Source organism: Lemur catta, unplaced genomic scaffold (assembly GCF_020740605.2).
Source record: "Lemur catta isolate mLemCat1 unplaced genomic scaffold, mLemCat1.pri scaffold_91_ctg1, whole genome shotgun sequence".
NCBI lineage: Eukaryota > Metazoa > Chordata > Mammalia > Primates > Lemuridae > Lemur > Lemur catta.
Genome location: NW_025423883.1, coordinates 424507 through 449246, shown reverse-complemented (window position 1 = coordinate 449246; position 24740 = coordinate 424507). Strand labels below are relative to the sequence as shown.

The 24740-nt window shown below is 54.6% G+C and overlaps 5 non-coding genes and 6 pseudogenes across 5 annotated transcripts; all 11 read right to left on the bottom strand.

The window, feature by feature from the left end:
• Nucleotides 1–182: 182 nt before the first annotated feature.
• Nucleotides 183–301, bottom strand: LOC123630069. The gene has a single exon (XR_006732580.1). It is a non-coding gene; the product is annotated as a 5S ribosomal RNA (ribosomal RNA).
• A 1194-nt stretch (nucleotides 302–1495) lies between these two features.
• LOC123630053 lies at nucleotides 1496–1614 on the bottom strand (annotated as a pseudogene).
• A 3444-nt stretch (nucleotides 1615–5058) lies between these two features.
• LOC123630068 lies at nucleotides 5059–5177 on the bottom strand. Its single transcript, XR_006732579.1, has one exon. It is a non-coding gene; the product is annotated as a 5S ribosomal RNA (ribosomal RNA).
• Nucleotides 5178–6370: 1193 nt separating this feature from the next.
• On the bottom strand, nucleotides 6371–6489 carry LOC123630052 (annotated as a pseudogene).
• Nucleotides 6490–9912: 3423 nt separating this feature from the next.
• On the bottom strand, nucleotides 9913–10031 carry LOC123630077 (annotated as a pseudogene).
• A 1194-nt stretch (nucleotides 10032–11225) lies between these two features.
• LOC123630050 lies at nucleotides 11226–11344 on the bottom strand (annotated as a pseudogene).
• A 3424-nt stretch (nucleotides 11345–14768) lies between these two features.
• On the bottom strand, nucleotides 14769–14887 carry LOC123630067. Its single transcript, XR_006732578.1, has one exon. It is a non-coding gene; the product is annotated as a 5S ribosomal RNA (ribosomal RNA).
• A 1195-nt stretch (nucleotides 14888–16082) lies between these two features.
• Nucleotides 16083–16201, bottom strand: LOC123630049 (annotated as a pseudogene).
• A 3424-nt stretch (nucleotides 16202–19625) lies between these two features.
• On the bottom strand, nucleotides 19626–19744 carry LOC123630066. Its single transcript, XR_006732577.1, has one exon. It is a non-coding gene; the product is annotated as a 5S ribosomal RNA (ribosomal RNA).
• Nucleotides 19745–20938: 1194 nt separating this feature from the next.
• LOC123630048 lies at nucleotides 20939–21057 on the bottom strand (annotated as a pseudogene).
• A 3424-nt stretch (nucleotides 21058–24481) lies between these two features.
• LOC123630065 lies at nucleotides 24482–24600 on the bottom strand. Its single transcript, XR_006732576.1, has one exon. It is a non-coding gene; the product is annotated as a 5S ribosomal RNA (ribosomal RNA).
• Nucleotides 24601–24740: the final 140 nt, after the last annotated feature.

The following is a 24740-nucleotide window of genomic DNA, read 5'->3' as shown; positions in this document are numbered from 1 at the left end:
GTGTGAGGGGCGACAGCCTCGGGGACTGAGCCTCCACATCTCCAATCTGACCCTGTCTCCAGGGGCCACGGGGCAGGGTCCGGGCCGGCCGGGGGCGGAGCCGGGCCGGGCGCGGAGGGCGAAGGCCCCCCCCTCCCCTTCCCAGCCCAGGGGGGCGGGACAGAAAAAGAAGCAGAGCAAAAAGCCTACGGCACCCGGGATTCCCAGGCGGTCTCCCATCCAAGTACTAACCGGGCCCGACCCTGCTTAGCTTCCGAGGTGAGACGAGATCGGGCGCGTTCAGGGCGGTCTGGCCGTAGACGAGGGCGGCCGCCCCCGGACGCCTCAAGAGGCCGATCTGCTGCGACGCGTCCCTCCCTGCGCAGTCGGGTCCCTCCCGCCGCCCTGGCCCTTCGCTAGCCCACCTGCCCTTATCGGGGTGGGGGTGGGGGGCCAGGCGGAGCCTGACGGGTCTCGCGCGCGCACCCCCCCACCCCCACCCAAACCACGGACGCACCGCCGTCCCACACCCCGAGGAGCAGACCCACGGGCACGCGCGCAGGGACAGGCTTCCACGCGTGGGGGCGGAGGGCCGGAGCCGGAGAGTGCGCGAGAGAGGGCCCTCCGCCGGCCCACGCGAGGGCACGGTGGGGAGGGGCTTTGGGGCGGGGCCGGGAGGAGGAGGCAGGGCCGCGCCTGCCGCTGGTCCGTCACCCGGAGGTCCTGAAGATCTGCAGTGTCCCCCCCCCACCCCGCCACCCCACCCCCGTCTGGGGAGGACCGTTCTGCCCCGATTCCCCTCAGGGCCTGCGTGCGGCAGCAGCCCCCGCGCGGGGGCGGGGGGCTGCGCGGGGGGCCGGAGCCGGCTATCCTGTGGCCCGGTGGGGTGGGGTTTGGGGTGTGTAGCCAGGGGTCCAGGGGCCGGTGGGTGGTTTGGGTTTGGGTGCGTGCGCTCCGTGTGCTGTTGTGTGTCCTCTCTGCCCAGGGGGCCAGCGAGTCGCCCTGTGCGGCGCGCCGGTGTGTCTCTCGGAGCCCCGTCGGCGGCGAGGAGCCCGCCCGGCGTGAGGCCCGGGCCCGAGGCCCGGGTGTGCGGCGGAGAGAAAGTGCACGGTGGGCCGGGTGTCCGGGGGCCCAGGACACGGTTTGCCGCCCTGGGCTGTCCCGCGCCGGGTGTACGCGATGTCCCGGAGTGCGGGGCGGCGGGTGCGGGGTCCGGGGGAGAGGAGACCCGGCGGCACTTAGGGATCCCGCCGCCCGGCCCCGGCCCGGTGTGGGGCCCAGGGTTGGGGCTCCGCTGCCGGCCCAACGGAACGCCTGGGACGCTCTGCCGCTGCCGCCACCTGGCGGTGGTGCTGCAGCGGGGGAGAGGGGAGGAAGCCCCGGGCGGGGGCAGCGGGTCGCGCCGAGGGGGGGGAGGGGCCGGGGCCCGAGGGCGAAAGTGGGGGCGGGCGCAGAAGGCGAGGGGGGGCCCCCCCACCCCCGACCCCCCGGCGGGCGGGACAAAAGAAGAAGCAAAAGCCTACAGCACCCGGTATTCCCAGGCGGTCTCCCATCCAAGTACTAACCGGGCCCGACCCTGCTTAGCTTCCCAGACCAGACGAGATCGGGCACGTTCAGGGTGCTATGGCCCTAGACGGCAGCGGCCGTCCCCGGACGCCTCGAGAGGCCCAGCTGCTACGCGGCCCTCCCGGCCCAGCGCCCCCCACCCGACCCCGCGCCCTCCTGCTGCCCAGTAGCCTTCAGAGCCTCGCTCTCTAGCTGCTACATACACACCAAACACTCAACACTTTGCCACAAACACATACACCTATGACAACAAAAATCAAGCACTCAATAGCACATCTATTCAAAGCACGGAGGACACAAACGGGAGGACAACGTGTGACTTGTCAGATTCTACAGACGTCAGGAGCCCACATGAAGGCTCAGGGAAATATTCCAAAGGAGTGTGACGTGGCTCACAGCTCCTTGGACATGAGCAGACTGGCTTCGGCGGACGGCAGCTCTTACATTTTCACAGTGGAGCCGGAACAATAGAAGGTTCCTTCCTCGCCTTTCCTACTTCATGCAGTAGGAACCAGTCCACGGTTCTATGGTGCATGGCTACGATTATTCTGTGGGATCCTGCAAAGAAGAAATGCTGTTGGTGTCTTTGGGGACTGGGAATCTGGGTGTGAGAGGAAGAGGTGAAATCGGTAAAGTAATGTAAAAAAACTCTCAGTTCTCAGTTTGAACTTGGATTATCAGTGTAAACTCAATGTGTTTTCCTGTAATTTTTTTTTCTTTTCTTTCTCTCTTTCTTTCTTTCTTTTTTTTTTTTTTTTAAGTTTTTCCACGGAAAGTGCTGAGACATAGGTGCGAACTCGACACTAGTGCATTTCACCAGCATCTAGATTGTGGTCTCCGCCAACCATCGTTATTAAACGGTCCTAAGACTTACTGGAGACATACGCTGACTTGAGGTCTGGGGCGGGAAACGCACGCTTCTCATACTGGGAAGCACGGATGCTACCATATCCAACAGGACGAGGGTCACGTCAAAAGACACAGGAACCAGAATGAGTAGACTCCCGTTTGCCAAACACAGGACGGTTTGATCGCCAGCAAGTCTAATAATTGCAAGATATTGAAACACGTTCAATACGTTTAAATCCACGATGAAACCCCTCACAATGCAAAAATAGCTCGGGTCACTGCGGACAGCGGTAGGAAACAAAGGGAAATGGTGACAACCGGGGCTGCCCCCGACTAGTCGCGATGTATGGACACTCTTTCAAAAGACATCTCAACCCCTCACAAGGTATGGACTGTATTTGGACTGGATTCAAAGAAACTGAAATGAGCGTGTGTGTCTCAGGGAAACGCAAACATTGAGTACTTGCTGTTATCTCTAACACGGTGAAATTTTTACATGGAATAATGTGGCTGTGAGTACCCTGAAAAAGGGAAGAAAGCCTCTACCTTTGATAGAAACATATTGACTTTTTATCGTTGGAGGCATATTCTTAAGGGGATCATGAACTTAAGGTAGGAGGGGTATAAAGGAAACAAGATCTGGCCAGGGGTTGGTGATTTCTTGAGTCAGGGTAGTGAGAAAGTATTCTACTATTCTTTCCGATTTTGTTTCTATTTCAAATTTTCCATAATAAAAAGTTTCCAAAGATATCATGAAGAGGGTCAAAAACAAGCTTCAAACAGGACAAGGTATCTGTAGCCCATATAATTGGCAAAATATGACTGTTACAGAATATCTACGTTTAATACGCTTAATACGCCTTTGGCCCCGTGTCCTCATTATTGGTCAAGGAAATGCAGAATAAAAAATGAAGCCAGATATAGTTTCCAACTCACCAGATTGAGGAAACTTAAGAAACTGATCACTGTGTTGGCTTTGAGGAAAACTCTTGCACACACCCTGCTGATATGGGAGGCGAAATTATAGGACCATTTGGAAAACACTGTAGCCTAAATGGAAATGAATAAATGCTGGCATAATTCAGGAGCAAGCATATTCTCTGAGTAGCACGTACCAGAGAGAAGATAGGGCACATGTGACCAGGAAGCATCTAGGGTAATCCTCACGGGAGCCCCTTGTACACGGACCTAGTCAAAGATCGCATAAAGATGCTTCGACTGATTCGTGCAGTGCCATTCTCTAGCAGCGCTGATGAACTGCAGCTTCCTGTGTAAGCGAGGAGTATTCTCCAAACAGAAGGTTTCCCCTGGCACACAAGTTGCCCAGAAGGAATCCAGAATGGTTCCACATGTATTCTATAAACTGTGAAATTAACAAACTACCTCAATGAGATAGTCCTATAACAGAGAGCAAAAACTTTCAAAGGAAAAGCAAGGAAAAGGATGACAGTCGAGATGGGATTTGTTTGGGAGAAGCGTTTTTGTGGTTCCACGCCTTGAGACAAAGATACACAGCGGCTTCCCACATATGCATCAACTCCCATTTTTATAAGGTGAGTGGTGGGGTTTTGGTACGGTTAATTCGATTTAATATAATAGTCATAATGATAATCATGATCATGATCATCATTCTTTAACATATCCCTTTCCCAAATTAAAAGAAAAAGAGAAAGAAGCAGATTGTAAGTTTCTAGTTATAAACCCTGTTTAAATGGGATTATTTATTAATGTGGGGGAAATGATTAGTTTGGGGACTCTGTGTCCGTCTATCGAGGACTACGGGGTAGCCTCTCCATCGATTGGAGCCATCATGTACGTTTTTGCTAAGTTTTCCATCTAAGTTGGCACCTTTGCCCCGTAGGTGCTGTGTGGATTTTCTGTGACTTTGAATGTTATCCTTTTCAAGAATTGCATTCATTATTGTGTATTTGCGAGGAAATAAGAAATATCGAAACTATCGATCGAATGTTGATTTCATCTAGAGCTATCTTGCTGGACTCACCTAGGATTTCTACAGGTCTCCCGCGCATAGGGGCAAACATTCTCTTTTGAGAACCGTAGGAGGTGAGGAAAATGAAGAAAGGTGATTTTCCTTTCCCATATATTGTTAGTGTTTTCCCTTGTTGTAGTATGTTTTTGGAGCGTCTCTTGCAGTATCGAACAGAAGGATTTCCTATCGACACCCTGGTCTTGCTCGTGACTGTCCAAAGAATGCTTCTACTTCTTAATCCTTCAGAATATGTTCTAAAGATTTAGACGTTTGAAAAGTGTTTCTAGATGTCTTCGCCTCTGGATTCCTGAATTATGTTACCGTGAACGAATAGCCAGCTGTTTAGATTCTCTTCTTCTGCATATGTGAATAGGGTCCAATTTTTCCTGTCCTAGGGTGGTAACGTGGTCATCTCCTTGGACAACTTTAGACTGTGTCCTGAATTCAGAGCCGGTCGGTCAGAAGTTCCGGAGGCCCGGACCTGCGGCAGGTGTGTGAGGGGCGACAGCCTCGGGGACTGAGCCTCCACATCTCCAATCTGACCCTGTCTCCAGGGGCCACGGGGCAGGGTCCGGGCCGGCCGGGGGCGGAGCCGGGCCGGGCGCGGAGGGCGAAGGCCCCCCCCTCCCCTTCCCAGCCCAGGGGGGCGGGACAGAAAAAGAAGCAGAGCAAAAAGCCTACGGCACCCGGGATTCCCAGGCGGTCTCCCATCCAAGTACTAACCGGGCCCGACCCTGCTTAGCTTCCGAGGTGAGACGAGATCGGGCGCGTTCAGGGCGGTCTGGCCGTAGACGAGGGCGGCCGCCCCCGGACGCCTCAAGAGGCCGATCTGCTGCGACGCGTCCCTCCCTGCGCAGTCGGGTCCCTCCCGCCGCCCTGGCCCTTCGCTAGCCCACCTGCCCTTATCGGGGTGGGGGTGGGGGGCCAGGCGGAGCCTGACGGGTCTCGCGCGCGCACCCCCCCACCCCCACCCAAACCACGGACGCACCGCCGTCCCACACCCCGAGGAGCAGACCCACGGGCACGCGCGCAGGGACAGGCTTCCACGCGTGGGGGCGGAGGGCCGGAGCCGGAGAGTGCGCGAGAGAGGGCCCTCCGCCGGCCCACGCGAGGGCACGGTGGGGAGGGGCTTTGGGGCGGGGCCGGGAGGAGGAGGCAGGGCCGCGCCTGCCGCTGGTCCGTCACCCGGAGGTCCTGAAGATCTGCAGTGTCCCCCCCCCACCCCGCCACCCCACCCCCGTCTGGGGAGGACCGTTCTGCCCCGATTCCCCTCAGGGCCTGCGTGTGGCAGCAGCCCCCGCGCGGGGGCGGGGGGCTGCGCGGGGGGCCGGAGCCGGCTATCCTGTGGCCCGGTGGGGTGGGGTTTGGGGTGTGTAGCCAGGGGTCCAGGGGCCGGTGGGTGGTTTGGGTTTGGGTGCGTGCGCTCCGTGTGCTGTTGTGTGTCCTCTCTGCCCAGGGGGCCAGCGAGTCGCCCTGTGCGGCGCGCCGGTGTGTCTCTCGGAGCCCCGTCGGCGGCGAGGAGCCCGCCCGGCGTGAGGCCCGGGCCCGAGGCCCGGGTGTGCGGCGGAGAGAAAGTGCACGGTGGGCCGGGTGTCCGGGGGCCCAGGACACGGTTTGCCGCCCTGGGCTGTCCCGCGCCGGGTGTACGCGATGTCCCGGAGTGCGGGGCGGCGGGTGCGGGGTCCGGGGGAGAGGAGACCCGGCGGCACTTAGGGATCCCGCCGCCCGGCCCCGGCCCGGTGTGGGGCCCAGGGTTGGGGCTCCGCTGCCGGCCCAACGGAACGCCTGGGACGCTCTGCCGCTGCCGCCACCTGGCGGTGGTGCTGCAGCGGGGGAGAGGGGAGGAAGCCCCGGGCGGGGGCAGCGGGTCGCGCCGAGGGGGGGGAGGGGCCGGGGCCCGAGGGCGAAAGTGGGGGCGGGCGCAGAAGGCGAGGGGGGGCCCCCCACCCCCGACCCCCCGGCGGGCGGGACAAAAGAAGAAGCAAAAGCCTACAGCACCCGGTATTCCCAGGCGGTCTCCCATCCAAGTACTAACCGGGCCCGACCCTGCTTAGCTTCCCAGACCAGACGAGATCGGGCACGTTCAGGGTGCTATGGCCCTAGACGGCAGCGGCCGTCCCCGGACGCCTCGAGAGGCCCAGCTGCTACGCGGCCCTCCCGGCCCAGCGCCCCCCACCCGACCCCGCGCCCTCCTGCTGCCCAGTAGCCTTCAGAGCCTCGCTCTCTAGCTGCTACATACACACCAAACACTCAACACTTTGCCACAAACACATACACCTATGACAACAAAAATCAAGCACTCAATAGCACATCTATTCAAAGCACGGAGGACACAAACGGGAGGACAACGTGTGACTTGTCAGATTCTACAGACGTCAGGAGCCCACATGAAGGCTCAGGGAAATATTCCAAAGGAGTGTGACGTGGCTCACAGCTCCTTGGACATGAGCAGACTGGCTTCGGCGGACGGCAGCTCTTACATTTTCACAGTGGAGCAGCCGGAAAAGTAGAAAGTTCCTTCCTCGCCTTTCCTACTTCATGCAGTGGGAACCAGTCCACGGTTCTATGGTGCATGGCTACGATTATTCTGTGGGATCCTGCAAAGAAGAAATGCTGTTGGCGTCTTTGGGGACTGGGAATCTGGGTGTGAGAGGAAGAGGTGAAATCGATCAAGTCATGTAAAAAAACTCTCAGTTCTCAGTTTGAACTTGGATTATCAGTGGAAACTCAATGTGTTTTCCTGTATTTTTTTTTCTTTTCTTCCTTTATTTTTTTTTTCCCCCATGGAAAGTGCCGAGACATAGGTGCGAACTCAACAGTAGGGCATTTCACCAGCATCTAGATCGTGGTCTCTGCCAACCATCGTTACTAAACGGTCCTAAGACTTACTGGAGACATAGGCTGACTTGAAGTCTGGGGCGGGAAACGGACGCTTCTTATCCTGGGAAGCGTGGATGCTATGATATCCAACAGGACGAGGGTCACGTCAAAAGACACAGGAACCAGAATGAGTAGACTCCCGATTGCCAGACACCGGACGGTTTGATCGCCAGTAAGTCTAATAATTGCAAGATATTGAAACACATTAAATACGTTTAAATCCGCGATGAAACCCCTCACAATGCAAAAATAACTCGGGTCACTGCGGACAGCGGTAGGAAACAAAGGGAAACGGTGACAACCGGGGCTGCCCCCGACTAGTCGCGATGTATGGACACTCTTTCAAAAGACATCTCAACCCCTCACAAGGTATGGACTGTATTTGGACTCGATTCAAAGAAACTGGAATGAGCGTGTGTGTCTCAGGGAAACGCAAACATTGAGTACTTGCTGTTATCTCTAACACGGTGAAATTTTTACATGGAATAATGTGGCTGTGAGTACACTGAAAGAGGGAAGAAAGCCTCTACCTTTGATAGAAACATATTGACTTTTTATCGATGGAGGGATATTATTAAGGGGATCATGAACTTAAGGTAGGAGGGGTATAAAGGAAACAAGATCTGGCCAGGGGTTGGTGATTTCTTGAGTCAGAGGAGTGCGAGAGTATTCTACTATTCTTTCCGATTTTGCTTCTATTTCAAATTTTCCATAATGAAACGTTTCCAAGGATACCATGAACAGGGTCAAAAACAAGCTGCAAACAGGACAAGGTATCTGTTGCACATATAATTGGCAAAATATTACTGTTACAGGATATCTACGTTTAATATGCTTAATACGCCTTTGGCCCCGTGTCCTCATTATTAGTCAAGGAAATACAGAATAAAAAATGAAGCCAGATATAGTTTCAAACTCACCAGATTGAGGAAACTTAAGAAACTGATCACTGTGTTGGCTTTGAGGAAAACTCTTGCACACACCCTGCTGATATGGGAGGCGAAATTATAGAACCATTTGGAAAGCAATGTAGCATAAATGGATATGAATAAACGCTGGCATAATTCAGGAGCAAGCATATTCTCTGAGTAGCACGTACCAGAGAGAAGATAGGGCACATGTGACCAGGAAGCATCTAGGGTAATCCTCACGGGAGCCCCTTGTACACGGACCTAGTCAAAGATCGCATAAAGATACTTCGACTGATTCGTGCAGTGCCATTCTCTAGCAGCGCTGATGAACTGCAGCTTCCTGTGTAAGCGAGGAGTATTCTCCAAACAGAAGGTTTCCCCTGGCACACAAGTTGCCCAGAAGGAATCCAGAATGGTTCCACATGTATTCTATAAACTGTGAAATTAACAAACTACCTCAATGAGATAGTCCTATAACAGAGAGCAAAAACTTTCAAAGGAAAAGCAAGGAAAAGGATGACAGTCGAGATGGGATTTGTTTGGGAGAAGCGTTTTTGTGGTTCCACGCCTTGAGACAAAGATACACAGCGGCTTCCCACATATGCATCAACTCCCATTTTTATAAGGTGAGTGGTGGGGTTTTGGTACGGTTAATTCGATTTAATATAATAGTCATAATGATAATCATGATCATGATCATCATTCTTTAACATATCCCTTTCCCAAATTAAAAGAAAAAGAGAAAGAAGCAGATTGTAAGTTTCTAGTTATAAACCCTGTTTAAATGGGATTATTTATTAATGTGGGGGAAATGATTAGTTTGGGGACTCTGTGTCCGTCTATCGAGGACTACGGGGTAGCCTCTCCATCGATTGGAGCCATCATGTACGTTTTTGCTAAGTTTTCCATCTAAGTTGGCACCTTTGCCCCGTAGGTGCTGTGTGGATTTTCTGTGACTTTGAATGTTATCCTTTTCAAGAATTGCATTCATTATTGTGTATTTGCGAGGAAATAAGAAATATCGAAACTATCGATCGAATGTTGATTTCATCTAGAGCTATCTTGCTGGACTCACCTAGGATTTCTACAGGTCTCCCGCGCATAGGGGCAAACATTCTCTTTTGAGAACCGTAGGAGGTGAGGAAAATGAAGAAAGGTGATTTTCCTTTCCCATATATTGTTAGTGTTTTCCCTTGTTGTAGTATGTTTTTGGAGCATCTCTTGCAGTATCGAACAGAAGGATTTCCTATCGACACCCTGGTCTTGCTCGTGACTGTCCAAAGAATGCTTCTACTTCTTAATCCTTCAGAATATGTTCTAAAGATTTAGACGTTTGAAAAGTGTTTCTAGATGTCTTCGCCTCTGGATTCCTGAATTATGTTACCGTGAACGAATAGCCAGCTGTTTAGATTCTCTTCTTCTGCATATGTGGATAGGGTCCAATTTTTCCTGTCCTAGGGTGGTAACGTGGTCATCTCCTTGGACAACTTTAGACTGTGTCCTGAATTCAGAGCCGGTCGGTCAGAAGTTCCGGAGGCCCGGACCTGCGGCAGGTGTGTGAGGGGCGACAGCCTCGGGGACTGAGCCTCCACATCTCCAATCTGACCCTGTCTCCAGGGGCCACGGGGCAGGGTCCGGGCCGGCCGGGGGCGGAGCCGGGCCGGGCGCGGAGGGCGAAGGCCCCCCCCTCCCCTTCCCAGCCCAGGGGGGCGGGACAGAAAAAGAAGCAGAGCAAAAAGCCTACGGCACCCGGGATTCCCAGGCGGTCTCCCATCCAAGAACTAACCGGGCCCGACCCTGCTTAGCTTCCGAGGTGAGACGAGATCGGGCGCGTTCAGGGCGGTCTGGCCGTAGACGAGGGCGGCCGCCCCCGGACGCCTCAAGAGGCCGATCTGCTGCGACGCGTCCCTCCCTGCGCAGTCGGGTCCCTCCCGCCGCCCTGGCCCTTCGCTAGCCCACCTGCCCTTATCGGGGTGGGGGTGGGGGGCCAGGCGGAGCCTGACGGGTCTCGCGCGCGCACCCCCCCACCCCCACCCAAACCACGGACGCACCGCCGTCCCACACCCCGAGGAGCAGACCCACGGGCACGCGCGCAGGGACAGGCTTCCACGCGTGGGGGCGGAGGGCCGGAGCCGGAGAGTGCGCGAGAGAGGGCCCTCCGCCGGCCCACGCGAGGGCACGGTGGGGAGGGGCTTTGGGGCGGGGCCGGGAGGAGGAGGCAGGGCCGCGCCTGCCGCTGGTCCGTCACCCGGAGGTCCTGAAGATCTGCAGTGTCCCCCCCCCACCCCGCCACCCCACCCCCGTCTGGGGAGGACCGTTCTGCCCCGATTCCCCTCAGGGCCTGCGTGTGGCAGCAGCCCCCGCGCGGGGGCGGGGGGCTGCGCGGGGGGCCGGAGCCGGCTATCCTGTGGCCCGGTGGGGTGGGGTTTGGGGTGTGTAGCCAGGGGTCCAGGGGCCGGTGGGTGGTTTGGGTTTGGGTGCGTGCGCTCCGTGTGCTGTTGTGTGTCCTCTCTGCCCAGGGGGCCAGCGAGTCGCCCTGTGCGGCGCGCCGGTGTGTCTCTCGGAGCCCCGTCGGCGGCGAGGAGCCCGCCCGGCGTGAGGCCCGGGCCCGAGGCCCGGGTGTGCGGCGGAGAGAAAGTGCACGGTGGGCCGGGTGTCCGGGGGCCCAGGACACGGTTTGCCGCCCTGGGCTGTCCCGCGCCGGGTGTACGCGATGTCCCGGAGTGCGGGGCGGCGGGTGCGGGGTCCGGGGGAGAGGAGACCCGGCGGCACTTAGGGATCCCGCCGCCCGGCCCCGGCCCGGTGTGGGGCCCAGGGTTGGGGCTCCGCTGCCGGCCCAACGGAACGCCTGGGACGCTCTGCCGCTGCCGCCACCTGGCGGTGGTGCTGCAGCGGGGGAGAGGGGAGGAAGCCCCGGGCGGGGGCAGCGGGTCGCGCCGAGGGGGGGGAGGGGCCGGGGCCCGAGGGCGAAAGTGGGGGCGGGCGCAGAAGGCGAGGGGGGGCCCCCCCACCCCCGACCCCCCGGCGGGCGGGACAAAAGAAGAAGCAAAAGCCTACAGCACCCGGTATTCCCAGGCGGTCTCCCATCCAAGTACTAACCGGGCCCGACCCTGCTTAGCTTCCCAGACCAGACGAGATCGGGCACGTTCAGGGTGCTATGGCCCTAGACGGCAGCGGCCGTCCCCGGACGCCTCGAGAGGCCCAGCTGCTACGCGGCCCTCCCGGCCCAGCGCCCCCCACCCGACCCCGCGCCCTCCTGCTGCCCAGTAGCCTTCAGAGCCTCGCTCTCTAGCTGCTACATACACACCAAACACTCAACACTTTGCCACAAACACATACACCTATGACAACAAAAATCAAGCACTCAATAGCACATCTATTCAAAGCACGGAGGACACAAACGGGAGGACAACGTGTGACTTGTCAGATTCTACAGACGTCAGGAGCCCACATGAAGGCTCAGGGAAATATTCCAAAGGAGTGTGACGTGGCTCACAGCTCCTTGGACATGAGCAGACTGGCTTCGGCGGACGGCAGCTCTTACATTTTCACAGTGGAGCAGCCGGAAAAGTAGAAAGTTCCTTCCTCGCCTTTCCTACTTCATGCAGTGGGAACCAGTCCACGGTTCTATGGTGCATGGCTACGATTATTCTGTGGGATCCTGCAAAGAAGAAATGCTGTTGGCGTCTTTGGGGACTGGGAATCTGGGTGTGAGAGGAAGAGGTGAAATCGATCAAGTCATGTAAAAAAACTCTCAGTTCTCAGTTTGAACTTGGATTATCAGTGGAAACTCAATGTGTTTTCCTGTATTTTTTTTTCTTTTCTTCCTTTATTTTTTTTTTTCCCCCATGGAAAGTGCCGAGACATAGGTGCGAACTCAACAGTAGGGCATTTCACCAGCATCTAGATCGTGGTCTCTGCCAACCATCGTTACTAAACGGTCCTAAGACTTACTGGAGACATAGGCTGACTTGAAGTCTGGGGCGGGAAACGGACGCTTCTTATCCTGGGAAGCGTGGATGCTATGATATCCAACAGGACGAGGGTCACGTCAAAAGACACAGGAACCAGAATGAGTAGACTCCCGATTGCCAGACACCGGACGGTTTGATCGCCAGTAAGTCTAATAATTGCAAGATATTGAAACACATTAAATACGTTTAAATCCGCGATGAAACCCCTCACAATGCAAAAATAACTCGGGTCACTGCGGACAGCGGTAGGAAACAAAGGGAAACGGTGACAACCGGGGCTGCCCCCGACTAGTCGCGATGTATGGACACTCTTTCAAAAGACATCTCAACCCCTCACAAGGTATGGACTGTATTTGGACTCGATTCAAAGAAACTGGAATGAGCGTGTGTGTCTCAGGGAAACGCAAACATTGAGTACTTGCTGTTATCTCTAACACGGTGAAATTTTTACATGGAATAATGTGGCTGTGAGTACACTGAAAGAGGGAAGAAAGCCTCTACCTTTGATAGAAACATATTGACTTTTTATCGATGGAGGGATATTATTAAGGGGATCATGAACTTAAGGTAGGAGGGGTATAAAGGAAACAAGATCTGGCCAGGGGTTGGTGATTTCTTGAGTCAGAGGAGTGCGAGAGTATTCTACTATTCTTTCCGATTTTGCTTCTATTTCAAATTTTCCATAATAAAAAGTTTCCAAAGATATCATGAAGAGGGTCAAAAACAAGCTTCAAACAGGACAAGGTATCTGTAGCCCATATAATTGGCAAAATATGACTGTTACAGAATATCTACGTTTAATACGCTTAATACGCCTTTGGCCCCGTGTCCTCATTATTGGTCAAGGAAATGCAGAATAAAAAATGAAGCCAGATATAGTTTCCAACTCACCAGATTGAGGAAACTTAAGAAACTGATCACTGTGTTGGCTTTGAGGAAAACTCTTGCACACACCCTGCTGATATGGGAGGCGAAATTATAGGACCATTTGGAAAACACTGTAGCCTAAATGGAAATGAATAAACGCTGGCATAATTCAGGAGCAAGCATATTCTCTGAGTAGCACGTACCAGAGAGAAGATAGGGCACATGTGACCAGGAAGCATCTAGGGTAATCCTCACGGGAGCCCCTTGTACACGGACCTAGTCAAAGATCGCATAAAGATGCTTCGACTGATTCGTGCAGTGCCATTCTCTAGCAGCGCTGATGAACTGCAGCTTCCTGTGTAAGCGAGGAGTATTCTCCAAACAGAAGGTTTCCTCTGGCACACAAGTTGCCCAGAAGGAATCCAGAATGGTTCCACATGTATTCTATAAACTGTGAAATTAACAAACTACCTCAATGAGATAGTCCTATAACAGAGAGCAAAAACTTTCAAAGGAAAAGCAAGGAAAAGGATGACAGTCGAGATGGGATTTGTTTGGGAGAAGCGTTTTTGTGGTTCCACGCCTTGAGACAAAGATACACAGCGGCTTCCCACATATGCATCAACTCCCATTTTTATAAGGTGAGTGGTGGGGTTTTGGTACGGTTAATTCGATTTAATATAATAGTCATAATGATAATCATGATCATGATCATCATTCTTTAACATATCCCTTTCCCAAATTAAAAGAAAAAGAGAAAGAAGCAGATTGTAAGTTTCTAGTTATAAACCCTGTTTAAATGGGATTATTTATTAATGTGGGGGAAATGATTAGTTTGGGGACTCTGTGTCCGTCTATCGAGGACTACGGGGTAGCCTCTCCATCGATTGGAGCCATCATGTACGTTTTTGCTAAGTTTTCCATCTAAGTTGGCACCTTTGCCCCGTAGGTGCTGTGTGGATTTTCTGTGACTTTGAATGTTATCCTTTTCAAGAATTGCATTCATTATTGTGTATTTGCGAGGAAATAAGAAATATCGAAACTATCGATCGAATGTTGATTTCATCTAGAGCTATCTTGCTGGACTCACCTAGGATTTCTACAGGTCTCCCGCGCATAGGGGCAAACATTCTCTTTTGAGAACCGTAGGAGGTGAGGAAAATGAAGAAAGGTGATTTTCCTTTCCCATATATTGTTAGTGTTTTCCCTTGTTGTAGTATGTTTTTGGAGCGTCTCTTGCAGTATCGAACAGAAGGATTTCCTATCGACACCCTGGTCTTGCTCGTGACTGTCCAAAGAATGCTTCTACTTCTTAATCCTTCAGAATATGTTCTAAAGATTTAGACGTTTGAAAAGTGTTTCTAGATGTCTTCGCCTCTGGATTCCTGAATTATGTTACCGTGAACGAATAGCCAGCTGTTTAGATTCTCTTCTTCTGCATATGTGGATAGGGTCCAATTTTTCCTGTCCTAGGGTGGTAACGTGGTCATCTCCTTGGACAACTTTAGACTGTGTCCTGAATTCAGAGCCGGTCGGTCAGAAGTTCCGGAGGCCCGGACCTGCGGCAGGTGTGTGAGGGGCGACAGCCTCGGGGACTGAGCCTCCACATCTCCAATCTGACCCTGTCTCCAGGGGCCACGGGGCAGGGTCCGGGCCGGCCGGGGGCGGAGCCGGGCCGGGCGCGGAGGGCGAAGGCCCCCCCCTCCCCTTCCCAGCCCAGGGGGGCGGGACAGAAAAAGAAGCAGAGCAAAAAGCCTACGGCACCCGGGATTCCCAGGCGGTCTCCCATCCAAGTACTAACCGGGCCCGACCCTGCTTAGCTTCCGAGGTGAGACGAGATCGGGCGCGTTCAGGGCGGTCTGGCCGTAGACGAGGGTGGCCGCCCCCGGACGCCTCAAGAGGCCGATCTGCTGCGACGCGTCCCTCCCTGCGCAGTCGGGTCCCTCCCGCCGCCCTGGCCCTTCGCTAGCCCACCTGCCCTTATCGGGGTGGGGGTGGGGGGCCAGGCGGAGCCTGACGGGTCTCGCGCGCGCACCCCCCCACCCCCACCCAAACCACGGACGCACCGCCGTCCCACACCCCGAGGAGCAGACCCACGGGCACGCGCGCAGGGACAGGCTTCCACGCGTGGGGGCGGAGGGCCGGAGCCGGAGAGTGCGCGAGAGAGGGCCCTCCGCCGGCCCACGCGAGGGCACGGTGGGGAGGGGCTTTGGGGCGGGGCCGGGAGGAGGAGGCAGGGCCGCGCCTGCCGCTGGTCCGTCACCCGGAGGTCCTGAAGATCTGCAGTGTCCCCCCCCCCACCCCGCCACCCCACCCCCGTCTGGGGAGGACCGTTCTGCCCCGATTCCCCTCAGGGCCTGCGTGTGGCAGCAGCCCCCGCGCGGGGGCGGGGGGCTGCGCGGGGGGCCGGAGCCGGCTATCCTGTGGCCCGGTGGGGTGGGGTTTGGGGTGTGTAGCCAGGGGTCCAGGGGCCGGTGGGTGGTTTGGGTTTGGGTGCGTGCGCTCCGTGTGCTGTTGTGTGTCCTCTCTGCCCAGGGGGCCAGCGACTCGCCCTGTGCGGCGCGCCGGTGTGTCTCTCGGAGCCCCGTCGGCGGCGAGGAGCCCGCCCGGCGTGAGGCCCGGGCCCGAGGCCCGGGTGTGCGGCGGAGAGAAAGTGCACGGTGGGCCGGGTGTCCGGGGGCCCAGGACACGGTTTGCCGCCCTGGGCTGTCCCGCGCCGGGTGTACGCGATGTCCCGGAGTGCGGGGCGGCGGGTGCGGGGTCCGGGGGAGAGGAGACCCGGCGGCACTTAGGGATCCCGCCGCCCGGCCCCGGCCCGGTGTGGGGCCCAGGGTTGGGGCTCCGCTGCCGGCCCAACGGAACGCCTGGGACGCTCTGCCGCTGCCGCCACCTGGCGGTGGTGCTGCAGCGGGGGAGAGGGGAGGAAGCCCCGGGCGGGGGCAGCGGGTCGCGCCGAGGGGGGGGAGGGGCCGGGGCCCGAGGGCGAAAGTGGGGGCGGGCGCAGAAGGCGAGGGGGGGCCCCCCCACCCCCGACCCCCCGGCGGGCGGGACAAAAGAAGAAGCAAAAGCCTACAGCACCCGGTATTCCCAGGCGGTCTCCCATCCAAGTACTAACCGGGCCCGACCCTGCTTAGCTTCCCAGACCAGACGAGATCGGGCACGTTCAGGGTGCTATGGCCCTAGACGGCAGCGGCCGTCCCCGGACGCCTCGAGAGGCCCAGCTGCTACGCGGCCCTCCCGGCCCAGCGCCCCCCACCCGACCCCGCGCCCTCCTGCTGCCCAGTAGCCTTCAGAGCCTCGCTCTCTAGCTGCTACATACACACCAAACACTCAACACTTTGCCACAAACACATACACCTATGACAACAAAAATCAAGCACTCAATAGCACATCTATTCAAAGCACGGAGGACACAAACGGGAGGACAACGTGTGACTTGTCAGATTCTACAGACGTCAGGAGCCCACATGAAGGCTCAGGGAAATATTCCAAAGGAGTGTGACGTGGCTCACAGCTCCTTGGACATGAGCAGACTGGCTTCGGCGGACGGCAGCTCTTACATTTTCACAGTGGAGCAGCCGGAAAAGTAGAAAGTTCCTTCCTCGCCTTTCCTACTTCATGCAGTGGGAACCAGTCCACGGTTCTATGGTGCATGGCTACGATTATTCTGTGGGATCCTGCAAAGAAGAAATGCTGTTGGCGTCTTTGGGGACTGGGAATCTGGGTGTGAGAGGAAGAGGTGAAATCGATCAAGTCATGTAAAAAAACTCTCAGTTCTCAGTTTGAACTTGGATTATCAGTGGAAACTCAATGTGTTTTCCTGTATTTTTTTTTCTTTTCTTCCTTTATTTTTTTTTTTCCCCCATGGAAAGTGCCGAGACATAGGTGCGAACTCAACAGTAGGGCATTTCACCAGCATCTAGATCGTGGTCTCTGCCAACCATCGTTACTAAACGGTCCTAAGACTTACTGGAGACATAGGCTGACTTGAAGTCTGGGGCGGGAAACGGACGCTTCTTATCCTGGGAAGCGTGGATGCTATGATATCCAACAGGACGAGGGTCACGTCAAAAGACACAGGAACCAGAATGAGTAGACTCCCGATTGCCAGACACCGGACGGTTTGATCGCCAGTAAGTCTAATAATTGCAAGATATTGAAACACATTAAATACGTTTAAATCCGCGATGAAACCCCTCACAATGCAAAAATAACTCGGGTCACTGCGGACAGCGGTAGGAAACAAAGGGAAACGGTGACAACCGGGGCTGCCCCCGACTAGTCGCGATGTATGGACACTCTTTCAAAAGACATCTCAACCCCTCACAAGGTATGGACTGTATTTGGACTCGATTCAAAGAAACTGGAATGAGCGTGTGTGTCTCAGGGAAACGCAAACATTGAGTACTTGCTGTTATCTCTAACACGGTGAAATTTTTACATGGAATAATGTGGCTGTGAGTACACTGAAAGAGGGAAGAAAGCCTCTACCTTTGATAGAAACATATTGACTTTTTATCGATGGAGGGATATTATTAAGGGGATCATGAACTTAAGGTAGGAGGGGTATAAAGGAAACAAGATCTGGCCAGGGGTTGGTGATTTCTTGAGTCAGAGGAGTGCGAGAGTATTCTACTATTCTTTCCGATTTTGCTTCTATTTCAAATTTTCCATAATAAAAAGTTTCCAAAGATATCATGAAGAGGGTCAAAAACAAGCTTCAAACAGGACAAGGTATCTGTAGCCCATATAATTGGCAAAATATGACTGTTACAGAATATCTACGTTTAATACGCTTAATACGCCTTTGGCCCCGTGTCCTCATTATTGGTCAAGGAAATGCAGAATAAAAAATGAAGCCAGATATAGTTTCCAACTCACCAGATTGAGGAAACTTAAGAAACTGATCACTGTGTTGGCTTTGAGGAAAACTCTTGCACACACCCTGCTGATATGGGAGGCGAAATTATAGGACCATTTGGAAAACACTGTAGCCTAAATGGAAATGAATAAACGCTGGCATAATTCAGGAGCAAGCATATTCTCTGAGTAGCACGTACCAGAGAGAAGATAGGGCACATGTGACCAGGAAGCATCTAGGGTAATCCTCACGGGAGCCCCTTGTACACGGACCTAGTCAAAGATCGCATAAAGATGCTTCGACTGATTCGTGCAGTGCCATTCTCTAGCAGCGCTGATGAACTGCAGCTTCCTGTGTAAGCGAGGAGTATTCTCCAAACAGAAGGTTTCCCCTGGCACACAAGTTGCCCAGAAGGAATCCAGAATGGTTCCACATGTATTCTATAAACTGTGAAATTAACAAACTACCTCAATGAGATAGTCCTATAACAGAGAGCAAAAACTTTCAAAGGAAAAGCAAGGAAAAGGATGACAGTCGAGATGGGATTTGTTTGGGAGAAGCGTTTTTGTGGTTCCACGCCTTGAGACAAAGATACACAGCGGCTTCCCACATATGCATCAACTCCCATTTTTATAAGGTGAGTGGTGGGGTTTTGGTACGGTTAATTCGATTTAATATAATAGTCATAATGATAATCATGATCATGATCATCATTCTTTAACATATCCCTTTCCCAAATTAAAAGAAAAAGAGAAAGAAGCAGATTGTAAGTTTCTAGTTATAAACCCTGTTTAAATGGGATTATTTATTAATGTGGGGGAAATGATTAGTTTGGGGACTCTGTGTCCGTCTATCGAGGACTACGGGGTAGCCTCTCCATCGATTGGAGCCATCATGTACGTTTTTGCTAAGTTTTCCATCTAAGTTGGCACCTTTGCCCCGTAGGTGCTGTGTGGATTTTCTGTGACTTTGAATGTTATCCTTTTCAAGAATTGCATTCATTATTGTGTATTTGCGAGGAAATAAGAAATATCGAAACTATCGATCGAATGTTGATTTCATCTAGAGCTATCTTGCTGGACTCACCTAGGATTTCTACAGGTCTCCCGCGCATAGGGGCAAACATTCTCTTTTGAGAACCGTAGGAGGTGAGGAAAATGAAGAAAGGTGATTTTCCTTTCCCATATATTGTTAGTGTTTTCCCTTGTTGTAGTATGTTTTTGGAGCGTCTCTTGCAGTATCGAACAGAAGGATTTCCTATCGACACCCTGGTCTTGCTCGTGACTGTCCAAAGAATGCTTCTACTTCTTAATCCTTCAGAATATGTTCTAAAGATTTAGACGTTTGAAAAGTGTTTCTAGATGTCTTCGCCTCTGGATTCCTGAATTATGTTACCGTGAACGAATAGCCAGCTGTTTAGATTCTCTTCTTCTGCATATGTGGATAGGGTCCAATTTTTCCTGTCCTAGGGTGGTAACGTGGTCATCTCCTTGGACAACTTTAGACTGTGTCCTGAATTCAGAGCCGGTCGGTCAGAAGTTCCGGAGGCCCGGACCTGCGGCAGGTGTGTGAGGGGCGACAGCCTCGGGGACTGAGCCTCCACATCTCCAATCTGACCCTGTCTCCAGGGGCCACGGGGCAGGGTCCGGGCCGGCCGGGGGCGGAGCCGGGCCGGGCGCGGAGGGCGAAGGCCCCCCCCTCCCCTTCCCAGCCCAGGGGGGCGGGACAGAAAAAGAAGCAGAGCAAAAAGCCTACGGCACCCGGGATTCCCAGGCGGTCTCCCATCCAAGTACTAACCGGGCCCGACCCTGCTTAGCTTCCGAGGTGAGACGAGATCGGGCGCGTTCAGGGCGGTCTGGCCGTAGACGAGGGCGGCCGCCCCCGGACGCCTCAAGAGGCCGATCTGCTGCGACGCGTCCCTCCCTGCGCAGTCGGGTCCCTCCGGCCGCCCTGGCCCTTCGCTAGCCCACCTGCCCTTATCGGGGTGGGGGTGGGGGGCCAGGCGGAGCCTGACGGGTCTCGCGCGCGCACCCCCCCACCCCCACCCAAACCACGGACGCACCGCCGTCCCACACCCCGAGGAGCAGACCCACGGGCACGCGCGCAGGGACAGGCTTCCACGCGTGGGGGCGGAGGGCCGGAGCCGGAGAGTGCGCGAGAGAGGGCCCTCCGCCGGCCCACGCGAGGGCACGGTGGGGAGGGGCTTTGGGGCGGGGCCGGGAGGAGGAGGCAGGGCCGCGCCTGCCGCTGGTCCGTCACCCGGAGGTCCTGAAGATCTGCAGTGTCCCCCCCCCACCCCGCCACCCCACCCCCGTCTGGGGAGGACCGTTCTGCCCCGATTCCCCTCAGGGCCTGCGTGTGGCAGCAGCCCCCGCGCGGGGGCGGGGGGCTGCGCGGGGGGCCGGAGCCGGCTATCCTGTGGCCCGGTGGGGTGGGGTTTGGGGTGTGTAGCCAGGGGTCCAGGGGCCGGTGGGTGGTTTGGGTTTGGGTGCGTGCGCTCCGTGTGCTGTTGTGTGTCCTCTCTGCCCAGGGGGCCAGCGAGTCGCCCTGTGCGGCGCGCCGGTGTGTCTCTCGGAGCCCCGTCGGCGGCGAGGAGCCCGCCCGGCGTGAGGCCCGGGCCCGAGGCCCGGGTGTGCGGCGGAGAGAAAGTGCACGGTGGGCCGGGTGTCCGGGGGCCCAGGACACGGTTTGCCGCCCTGGGCTGTCCCGCGCCGGGTGTACGCGATGTCCCGGAGTGCGGGGCGGCGGGTGCGGGGTCCGGGGGAGAGGAGACCCGGCGGCACTTAGGGATCCCGCCGCCCGGCCCCGGCCCGGTGTGGGGCCCAGGGTTGGGGCTCCGCTGCCGGCCCAACGGAACGCCTGGGACGCTCTGCCGCTGCCGCCACCTGGCGGTGGTGCTGCAGCGGGGGAGAGGGGAGGAAGCCCCGGGCGGGGGCAGCGGGTCGCGCCGAGGGGGGGGAGGGGCCGGGGCCCGAGGGCGAAAGTGGGGGCGGGCGCAGAAGGCGAGGGGGGGCCCCCCCACCCCCGACCCCCCGGCGGGCGGGACAAAAGAAGAAGCAAAAGCCTACAGCACCCGGTATTCCCAGGCGGTCTCCCATCCAAGTACTAACCGGGCCCGACCCTGCTTAGCTTCCCAGACCAGACGAGATCGGGCACGTTCAGGGTGCTATGGCCCTAGACGGCAGCGGCCGTCCCCGGACGCCTCGAGAGGCCCAGCTGCTACGCGGCCCTCCCGGCCCAGCGCCCCCCACCCGACCCCGCGCCCTCCTGCTGCCCAGTAGCCTTCAGAGCCTCGCTCTCTAGCTGCTACATACACACCAAACACTCAACACTTTGCCACAAACACATACACCTATGACAACAAAAATCAAGCACTCAATAGCACATCTATTCAAAGCACGGAGGACACAAACGGGAGGACAACGTGTGACTTGTCAGATTCTACAGACGTCAGGAGCCCACATGAAGGCTCAGGGAAATATTCCAAAGGAGTGTGACGTGGCTCACAGCTCCTTGGACATGAGCAGACTGGCTTCGGCGGACGGCAGCTCTTACATTTTCACAGTGGAGCAGCCGGAAAAGTAGAAAGTTCCTTCCTCGCCTTTCCTACTTCATGCAGTGGGAACCAGTCCACGGTTCTATGGTGCATGGCTACGATTATTCTGTGGGATCCTGCAAAGAAGAAATGCTGTTGGCGTCTTTGGGGACTGGGAATCTGGGTGTGAGAGGAAGAGGTGAAATCGATCAAGTCATGTAAAAAAACTCTCAGTTCTCAGTTTGAACTTGGATTATCAGTGGAAACTCAATGTGTTTTCCTGTATTTTTTTTTCTTTTCTTCCTTTATTTTTTTTTTTCCCCCATGGAAAGTGCCGAGACATAGGTGCGAACTCAACAGTAGGGCATTTCACCAGCATCTAGATCGTGGTCTCTGCCAACCATCGTTACTAAACGGTCCTAAGACTTACTGGAGACATAGGCTGACTTGAAGTCTGGGGCGGGAAACGGACGCTTCTTATCCTGGGAAGCGTGGATGCTATGATATCCAACAGGACGAGGGTCACGTCAAAAGACACAGGAACCAGAATGAGTAGACTCCCGATTGCCAGACACCGGACGGTTTGATCGCCAGTAAGTCTAATAATTGCAAGATATTGAAACACATTAAATACGTTTAAATCCGCGATGAAACCCCTCACAATGCAAAAATAACTCGGGTCACTGCGGACAGCGGTAGGAAACAAAGGGAAACGGTGACAACCGGGGCTGCCCCCGACTAGTCGCGATGTATGGACACTCTTTCAAAAGACATCTCAACCCCTCACAAGGTATGGACTGTATTTGGACTCGATTCAAAGAAACTGGAATGAGCGTGTGTGTCTCAGGGAAACGCAAACATTGAGTACTTGCTGTTATCTCTAACACGGTGAAATTTTTACATGGAATAATGTGGCTGTGAGTACACTGAAAGAGGGAAGAAAGCCTCTACCTTTGATAGAAACATATTGACTTTTTATCGATGGAGGGATATTATTAAGGGGATCATGAACTTAAGGTAGGAGGGGTATAAAGGAAACAAGATCTGGCCAGGGGTTGGTGATTTCTTGAGTCAGAGGAGTGCGAGAGTATTCTACTATTCTTTCCGATTTTGCTTCTATTTCAAATTTTCCATAATGAAACGTTTCCAAGGATACCATGAACAGGGTCAAAAACAAGCTGCAAACAGGACAAGGTATCTGTTGCACATATAATTGGCAAAATATTACTGTTACAGGATATCTACGTTTAATATGCTTAATACGCCTTTGGCCCCGTGTCCTCATTATTAGTCAAGGAAATACAGAATAAAAAATGAAGCCAGATATAGTTTCAAACTCACCAGATTGAGGAAACTTAAGAAACTGATCACTGTGTTGGCTTTGAGGAAAACTCTTGCACACACCCTGCTGATATGGGAGGCGAAATTATAGAACCATTTGGAAAGCAATGTAGCATAAATGGATATGAATAAATGCTGGCATAATTCAGGAGCAAGCATATTCTCTGAGTAGCACGTACCAGAGAGAAGATAGGGCACATGTGACCAGGAAGCATCTAGGGTAATCCTCACGGGAGCCCCTTGTACACGGACCTAGTCAAAGATCGCATAAAGATACTTCGACTGATTCGTGCAGTGCCATTCTCTAGCAGCGCTGATGAACTGCAGCTTCCTGTGTAAGCGAGGAGTATTCTCCAAACAGAAGGTTTCCCCTGGCACACAAGTTGCCCAGAAGGAATCCAGAATGGTTCCACATGTATTCTATAAACTGTGAAATTAACAAACTACCTCAATGAGATAGTCCTATAACAGAGAGCAAAAACTTTCAAAGGAAAAGCAAGGAAAAGGATGACAGTCGAGATGGGATTTGTTTGGGAGAAGCGTTTTTGTGGTTCCACGCCTTGAGACAAAGATACACAGCGGCTTCCCACATATGCATCAACTCCCATTTTTATAAGGTGAGTGGTGGGGTTTTGGTACGGTTAATTCGATTTAATATAATAGTCATAATGATAATCATGATCATGATCATCATTCTTTAACATATCCCTTTCCCAAATTAAAAGAAAAAGAGAAAGAAGCAGATTGTAAGTTTCTAGTTATAAACCCTGTTTAAATGGGATTATTTATTAATGTGGGGGAAATGATTAGTTTGGGGACTCTGTGTCCGTCTATCGAGGACTACGGGGTAGCCTCTCCATCGATTGGAGCCATCATGTACGTTTTTGCTAAGTTTTCCATCTAAGTTGGCACCTTTGCCCCGTAGGTGCTGTGTGGATTTTCTGTGACTTTGAATGTTATCCTTTTCAAGAATTGCATTCATTATTGTGTATTTGCGAGGAAATAAGAAATATCGAAACTATCGATCGAATGTTGATTTCATCTAGAGCTATCTTGCTGGACTCACCTAGGATTTCTACAGGTCTCCCGCGCATAGGGGCAAACATTCTCTTTTGAGAACCGTAGGAGGTGAGGAAAATGAAGAAAGGTGATTTTCCTTTCCCATATATTGTTAGTGTTTTCCCTTGTTGTAGTATGTTTTTGGAGCATCTCTTGCAGTATCGAACAGAAGGATTTCCTATCGACACCCTGGTCTTGCTCGTGACTGTCCAAAGAATGCTTCTACTTCTTAATCCTTCAGAATATGTTCTAAAGATTTAGACGTTTGAAAAGTGTTTCTAGATGTCTTCGCCTCTGGATTCCTGAATTATGTTACCGTGAACGAATAGCCAGCTGTTTAGATTCTCTTCTTCTGCATATGTGGATAGGGTCCAATTTTTCCTGTCCTAGGGTGGTAACGTGGTCATCTCCTTGGACAACTTTAGACTGTGTCCTGAATTCAGAGCCGGTCGGTCAGAAGTTCCGGAGGCCCGGACCTGCGGCAGGTGTGTGAGGGGCGACAGCCTCGGGGACTGAGCCTCCACATCTCCAATCTGACCCTGTCTCCAGGGGCCACGGGGCAGGGTCCGGGCCGGCCGGGGGCGGAGCCGGGCCGGGCGCGGAGGGCGAAGGCCCCCCCCTCCCCTTCCCAGCCCAGGGGGGCGGGACAGAAAAAGAAGCAGAGCAAAAAGCCTACGGCACCCGGGATTCCCAGGCGGTCTCCCATCCAAGTACTAACCGGGCCCGACCCTGCTTAGCTTCCGAGGTGAGACGAGATCGGGCGCGTTCAGGGCGGTCTGGCCGTAGACGAGGGCGGCCGCCCCCGGACGCCTCAAGAGGCCGATCTGCTGCGACGCGTCCCTCCCTGCGCAGTCGGGTCCCTCCCGCCGCCCTGGCCCTTCGCTAGCCCACCTGCCCTTATCGGGGTGGGGGTGGGGGGCCAGGCGGA